The sequence below is a fragment of the Humulus lupulus genome, chromosome 3, assembly GCF_963169125.1.
Source record: "Humulus lupulus chromosome 3, drHumLupu1.1, whole genome shotgun sequence".
Taxonomy (NCBI): domain Eukaryota; kingdom Viridiplantae; phylum Streptophyta; class Magnoliopsida; order Rosales; family Cannabaceae; genus Humulus; species Humulus lupulus.
Genome location: NC_084795.1, coordinates 37,114,887 through 37,122,722, shown reverse-complemented (window position 1 = coordinate 37,122,722; position 7,836 = coordinate 37,114,887). Strand labels below are relative to the sequence as shown.

At 34.3% G+C, this 7,836-nt stretch overlaps 1 long non-coding RNA gene across 2 annotated transcripts; it reads right to left on the bottom strand.

Annotated features, from left to right (window-relative positions):
- Nucleotides 1-1,404: 1,404 nt before the first annotated feature.
- LOC133821055 (uncharacterized) lies at nt 1,405-4,778 on the bottom strand. 2 transcript variants are annotated; one of them, XR_009887286.1, is made up of 4 exons: nt 4,545-4,778; nt 4,384-4,462; nt 2,772-2,837; nt 1,405-1,780 (listed from the first exon to the last, which is right to left on the bottom strand). It is a non-coding gene; the product is annotated as an uncharacterized LOC133821055 (long non-coding RNA). The 2 variants fall into 2 exon arrangements; XR_009887287.1 differs by lacking the exon at nt 2,772-2,837 and having other exon boundaries at nt 1,416-1,780; nt 4,545-4,770.
- Nucleotides 4,779-7,836: the final 3,058 nt, after the last annotated feature.

Here is a 7,836-nt window from a genome sequence, read left to right as displayed (position 1 = left end):
AAACAAAAAATGTCTTTAAGCAGTTTAGAGAAAAATAGATACAACCCACTAACTTTGAAAATAAATAGAAAAACATAAACTGATATTATTCTATGGCGTTCTGGATCGTTCCCGTCCATTGGCTTCCTGCAGCATACATACTTACGACAATGGAAACTCCCAGTTCACCATGTGTGTCAAACAAGTAACCTTATGCCTACCTGAAAAGAAAAAAGGGGTGAGCTAAAAGCACAGTAAGGAAGTACAAATAATACAATCAACAAAAAAATACAACATCTTTAGACTACCATCATATCTTTAATAAAAATATAACACACAATCATTCCATTTCTTTATAATATATTTAGAAATAAAAACACAAGAAAATAAAGTACAATTATGTGAGGAACCAAAAAACAATCCTGGAAAACTAATCCTCCTTACCGTACTTGGGGGTCTATGGCACATCTGCCATGTGGGTTACGTCATACCTTAGTAACACCTTTGAAGTGTTGCAAACTTTACGCTTATCAACACTCTCTTCTATTCATTCAACAATCAAACTGAATAGGCATAAAAATTGCCTTAACTTACCACAAACGGTACTTGTTTACTTTCAAATATACATACAAACAATTTGCAAAAAATCTAGGTAACTTCTTTACCTCAAGTCCAAACAAAACAAGAGCATGAATATTTCACAATGGGCCTATAATAATAGTCAAACACTTGTCTTAATATAATGCAAAACACACATGAACCTGTCAAAGCATATTTCACGTGTGCATGGGCCATGCCCACATGGCTTCTATAACGCCCCAATTTCTTGAAACGTTAACTGACTACTACCATAATTGATTTTGACATAAAAATACTCTTTTATTTATAGAAAATCCATCGTAAATACAAACCAAACGTTTAAAAGAATGAAACTCCTTAGTTTTGTAGTTATCATAAATTAGGTAAAATCAACAACTTTAAATCCTGCCAATAAAACTAAAAGATGATTCTAAAAATACTTAATAAATTCTCAATGTAGACACGATCCCTTACGGTCGCTGAATCCTTGACATGTACACCCTTCACTAAAGCTCTCCAACTTATTGCGTAGTAACCACATCTTTGCCTTTACCTGCAGCACAGAGTACCTATGAGCCAAAGCCCAGCAAGAAGAGCTATGTAAGACACAACCCTAAAATCTTAACCAGGAGTTCACATATATAACAATAAAGATAAATATAACATAAATCATGAAATAATGTAACTCAAGTTGAGTTGGAAAAATGGCGTATAACGTAATCATGCAATTTAAACATATCATAAGCATGCAGTTTTGTAACGTAAATATGCATTTAAAAACATAAGCATGTCACGCAGTTATCACATATACACATATAACACATAAGCCACAATTACATGTACACTAATAAATATAATCATACACTAGCATATTCATACATTAACATAAACATATCATATAAAACATTTGCTATCGTAAAGTACGTCAAGCATACACCCTGTGTGTAACGACCCGGATTTTCAAGACTCGATAATGCGGAAATATAAATGTTTTCATTAAACAAAATGCGTCAAAAACCCATAGAAAAAAAACTTTTAAAAAGTCGTATGGCCATACTTAACATTTAGTTACAAACATGTTTTATAAAGATTAGAGTGAGCCTAGTTTAGGAAAATTACACAACATTTCCAAAAATAAAAAGGCTTCCCAAAAGGTCGGTCCACATGTACATTTGCAAGGAAGACTCCAGCGCTCACTGCTCTGCCTTGCCCTTGTTCTTACCTACAACATGAAACAACTAGGTAAGCGAAAACGCTTAGTAAGATCAACTTCCAAACAAAGCAGATAGAGAAATAGGGATCCAGACCCATCCGGACCCTACACAATCAATTTCAAGAACGCTAAAGCGTCCTGGCAAACTTATGGTCATGCCTGATAACCAATGATAAATTAATTCGTAACTAGATTAAAATCCTGCACTCAGAAAAATCCCAGAACAAGCAGATATATTATATCACAACTATATCTTATCAACAATTATATCCCTGCACTCAGAAAATCCCAGAGCAAGCAGATATATTATATCACAACATAATTCGAGACCAACGCTCGACAATTTCTAACAATTCATGCGTAACGCGCCCTCCAACATAATTGCTAATCTGTAAAAGAGAACCGAGTCTCCACACTAAGATCTAGCCAATAAATATTCTTATCAAGGGTAACTATCGTGTTACCTAGGGCATCGCTACTTATTCAAGAGTGTAATCCAATTTACACGGTTTTACGGAGACTTTTATGTTAATCAGTGGTGCTGGTGAGCAGCTGCCCCTAGGGTGTTCAACCTCACTCAATCTTGGCAACCCCTAGTATCTCTAGGCACTCTCACGGAATGGCCAATATTCAAGGCTGCTATCCGGGAATAACTTATCAGAGCACTTGCTCGGATTCTAACCGTCCAATGATTAAGTAAGCATGAGGGCCCCTAGGTCCCATTTATCTTGGCGCCCCTAGGTTTAACCAGCTTATCCTCATCTCATGGCCACTCGTCGCGGTAATGAACCGGACATAAATAAAATCAAGCAGTGTGATGGGGATCAACCGTCTAGGATATGACGGACTTCTACCGTTCATATTTTCTAAATCAGCACTCACAAGACTAACGCCTCTAAGCAACTTTCTATGACAGCCTACATATGTGCATGTATCCCTATACTAACATACAAGACAATAATCATTTCATGTTGCAGCCATACAATATAAGTTGACTTACTTGGAGTCCTTAGCGCTCAGCAGGTTTTCACCCTCCAACGTTCAGTCCAGTTACGCTTAGCCAATACTGTAGTTATCCATACAGTATACTCGGATTAATTATGGCACTAATAATTCATTATTATTATTTTGGGCAGTTTGGTCATTTTAATAAAAGTCATTTGTAAGGATTTATAATCCTTATTTGGTTTTAAACCTATTAAGGAAAGTTATACAAAATATTCGAGACTAAGCCCCAAGTCTCGGGGAGACCTATCCTAAGGTCTCGATACCTAGGCTCGGGTATCACAATGGTATTTCCCACAATCCGCTAAAAATCTTATTCTTTCAAGGTATCGCCATTAACCCGCACTTTCGACTAGTCGGTTAAAATATGTAAGATTTTAGCGGGTATTATATCCAGAAAATACAAATAAATTCCTTAATTATTTTTAAAGAAAATAAACTCTTTAAATTTTCCTTTTATTTTTCTTAAGGTTTTAATATCTAAAAACCGTTTTAAGAAAATTGCCTAATTTGTCTTAATTAAGAAAACCGTTATAAATTTCTCATCTTGACTAATTAATTTTCCAAAAGCAATTAATCAATTTTTACTTACTAGGAAAATAATTTATTTAATTATTTTATCAAAATATAGGGTTTTAAACCCTCTTTTAATTTATTAACTATTAATAAATTAAATCTCTTATTTTTAGAAAGAATAAAAACTCTTTAATAAAAATAATTCATTTAAACTCAAAGGGATAATTTTAGTGAAAATATGATTTCAAGACTTACCAATTTATATCTTGAAATAAACAAAATTTTACTTTTTACCTTATGTTCCAAAATCTCATTTTTACACTAAGTGTGAAAAACCTAATTTTCACATTTTTAACTACATACTTCGTTAGTTCATAACTTGAAATTTACTTACCCAATTGTTTCCAAAATTTCCCAATTCCATTTTTGTTATGCCATTTAGGTCTTTGTAAAATCTTAGGTCAAAATGAGCATTTTTGATTGGTGAAATCATTTTCCAACAATGAGGTAAAAATGACCTTATTTTCAAGTCCTTATTTTTTCCAAACTTTGACAGTTAATAACTTTCAAAACGTTTAATATTTTCTTACCAAATTTTACAGTGGACTAATAGGTTATGCCAGAAATATGTCCACAAAATTTTAGAAAAAACTGGGTTCATTTTCCCTATACAGTGGCTGTCCAAACTTGGTTCCGAAAATAAGAATACGAAAAAACAGTTTTTTACCTAATCTTTGAAATAGCATAACTTACTCATTTCTAAACATTTTTAGTGTTTCAAAAGCTCAATTTTATGTACTCAATCTCAACAACATCACAATACAATTAAATTTTACAAAAACAATATACAGTGGCTGCTTGACCCCTTGGAAGTCACAGCTCAAAACATGTTTTGTTTTAGGGTATCCTACAAAACCCTTGGGGGTTTTTGTTCCCATTTTCAAAAATCAATACACATGCATCATAAAAATTATTAAACAACTACCATAACCTTATTACATCATCAACAAGAAACTCTAAGCATTAGATATACAAAATAATGCTTAAAACTAAAAACCCTACAACAAAATCATCAAAAGTAAACTTTTTACCTCTTTGGTGTTCTTGCTTAAGGTTTGGACCTTCCTATAAGCTTTGACTCCTTCAAAACCTTTCAAAAACCCTAACCAACTTCCTCCAACAACATAGGTAATTAGCTATTTGAAACTCTATGATTAAAACTTGACAAAAGTCTAGATTAATGAAACTTTACCTTAGGGAAAACCCTTCCTAGACCAAGACTTAGCTTCCAAGTTTCTTTGGTGTTCTTGGGGTTCAAAATGGAGAGAACACTTGAGAGAGTCTTCAAAAATCAGATGAGAGTGAATGAGGGAGGGAGAGTGGTCGGATTTGGGGGTTAGAATGGCTCACACAACTCTTCAAAATATCACAAAACACTTGAGTGCTTTTCTACCCACTTGCCCACTTGACTTCTTAATTAAATGGGATTTGAATTTTATAAAATTGGGTTCACACCACTCTAAAATAGCACATGGACAGCCACCCTTTTTCATATATGTGACCATTAATTTTTTTTTATTTATTTTTTATTTTTTATAAAGGTTAATAAAGGTTTATAAGAAGAAAAGTCAAAATTGACTTTTGACACCTTTTTTCACTCTTATTAAGTTTTAATCACCAAACTTAACATTAATTAATTAAATTAAATGTCTCTCACATTTAATTTAATTAATCACATAATAAAATTTAACCTAAGGTCCATTCATGGAATAAAATTCCCCATTTCGGCAAAATTAGACATTTAACACAAAATGCCCTAAAATTTCCATTTTCTTTTAGGTTTATTATTTTTGACCAAACCTTAACTTTTATGAATGTATTTTATGCCCAAAATATAATTGCCATGATTTTTCGTTTTATTTTCCGAGATTTTTACCCGATCAGGGTTTTTGTGTCGGTCCAGGAGCGAAAGTCTTATCTTGACTTTTAAAATCACAAAATTCATATTTTGGCTAGCAATAACTCATGGAATACTTACAAACAAAATATAATATTATTTAAAATAATATTCTTAACCCGGGGGAAAAATACCGACCCGAGTCGTTTAAAGGTACCCGAAAACGTAGGACGTTACACTGTGTGCAGGTGTCCACTCTTCTTACCTCAAACGCAGTAGCGATCCACACACCCTAACGCGCCTTTTCAAGTATCCTTAGCGGGCTAAAACATGACACATAACATCAAACTTTAAAACCTCCAACCAAACCAGACCATATTAAGATACACTCTTATTCCCTTGTAAAACTAAGTCATCCCCACAATACCCTTCAAAATGTCTTAAAACTCTACTACATAAAGCACCAAAAATGTACAATCTTATATCTAAAGGTGCATTAAAATCCCCTAAAATATGTGTTCCTGAGTAACTAGCGCGATCGCGCTCACAGAGCGTGAGGGTAAACTAGCTAGGTAGCACGGTCGTGCCAGGGCTGGGCGCAGTCGCGCTAGGCCATTTTTTTGGAAATCGCAGATGCGATTGTTAAACCTAGGAATTGACCCGAATCGCAAAACTTCATCCCCAAATCATCAAATCAGCTATCGTGACATGTTTCTAACCCTTGGAACCCAGATATCATCAATCCTAAACCTTTAGTAAACATTCATATTCCAATAAACAATTAAAATAGTCTCAAAACTTCAAAACCTAAATCTAACAAAACTTTAAACAATAAGGTTTGAACACTTACAGACCGAATTCTAGCCACAGAAACTTAGATCCTTGCCAGCTAAGAGATCTCCTAGGTCTTCAATAACACATATTGATTATCTCCTCCAAAATCTTAGGCTTCAAGACCCAGATCATGAACGAGAGAATTGTTCTTTGATATGTCTTCTATCATATATCGCTAACCCAGATGTCTGACAAATTGTACTACATCTAAACATATTTCACTTATTATTTAATTATTTAATCCAATTTTATTCACATATAAACGAAATTACATCACTGTCCCCATCCTCTATCTTTTCCTTAATAATTACTTAAGCCCTTTATTGAAGTTTCCATCCAAAACTAATAGTTTCAACTTCTTGTAATTACATTTTCTATCATAAAATCCCATAATTCTACTTTGACCCCCCATAAATCTAATTTTATCACACTTTGGCCCCTAATACTTGAAGAAACTAATTTGTGTGGATTACCTGACATAAAACATAAAATAAACATACACCATAAACCATGCATATCATAGTTCATATAATTAAACACCTAATATCATACAATTTACCATAACACCCTAACCTAAACCAGATTACCAAAATACCCTTACTAGTAGAAGCAGATATTACAACTATCCCCTCCTAAAAATAAATTTCATCCTCGAAATTTACCTGAACAACTCTGGGTATTGCTCCATCATATATGTTTCCAATTCCCACATTGCACCTTCGGTAGAGTCATTTTTCCATAGAACTTTGACTAACTCGATCATCTTATTCTATAATGCTTTTTCCTTCTTATCAAGAATCTTTATTGGTTTTTCTTCATATGATAAGTCTGGTTGCATATCCAACGCCTCATAACTAAGAATGTGAGACGGGTCTAAAACATACTTGCATAACATGGACACATGAAAAACATTTTTCACTCGTGACAATGCTAGAGGCATGGCTAACCTATAAGCCACTTCCCCAGTTCTCTCTAAGATCTCAAATGGTCCAACAAACCGAGGGCTTAACTTTCCTTTCTTGCCAAATCTCTTAATTCCTTCATAGGCAAAAAATGGAGGAATTCATGATTTCCCACTTGGAACTCAACGTGCTTATGCTTAGGATCAACATAGCTCTTTTGTCGATCCTATGAGGTGATCATGCGAGCTCTTATCTTGGCAATATCTACGTTCGTTTCTCGTAATACCTTCGAGCCTAAATAATTACTTCCGCCCGTCTCTTCCCAATGAATTGGCAACCTACATTTCCTTCAGTAGAGCATCTCATATTGTGCTTCTCCAATAGTTTACTGATAACTATTATTATACAAGTTCTCTATCAATGGAAGGTACTTGCTCCATGATTCACCGAAATAAACATGCATGCTTTCAGAATGTCTTCCAGAATCTATATTGTTCTTTATGTCTGCCCATCTGTCTGGGGTGGAGTGTTGTTCTTAATTTCAACTTGGTACCCATCATTTTCTATAATCCTTCCTAGAACTTACAAGTGAATTTTGGGAATCTATCTGAAACGATTGACTTTGGTACTCCATGATGTATCATAATTTCCTTCACATAAAGCATTGCATACTGTTTTGCTGTGAACACTGTTCTGACAAGTATAAAGTGTGCCGATTTTGTGAATCTATCAACGATCACCCAAGCTGAATCATGTTGCTTTGTGGTCTTAGGTAACCCCACCACAAAGTCCATAACAATTTCTTCCAACTTCCATTCTGGAATGCTTAACGGTTGTAACAAACCAGACTGTCTTTGATGCTTTACTTTGACTTGCTGGCACATGAGGCACCTTGTTGTATACTCCACTAC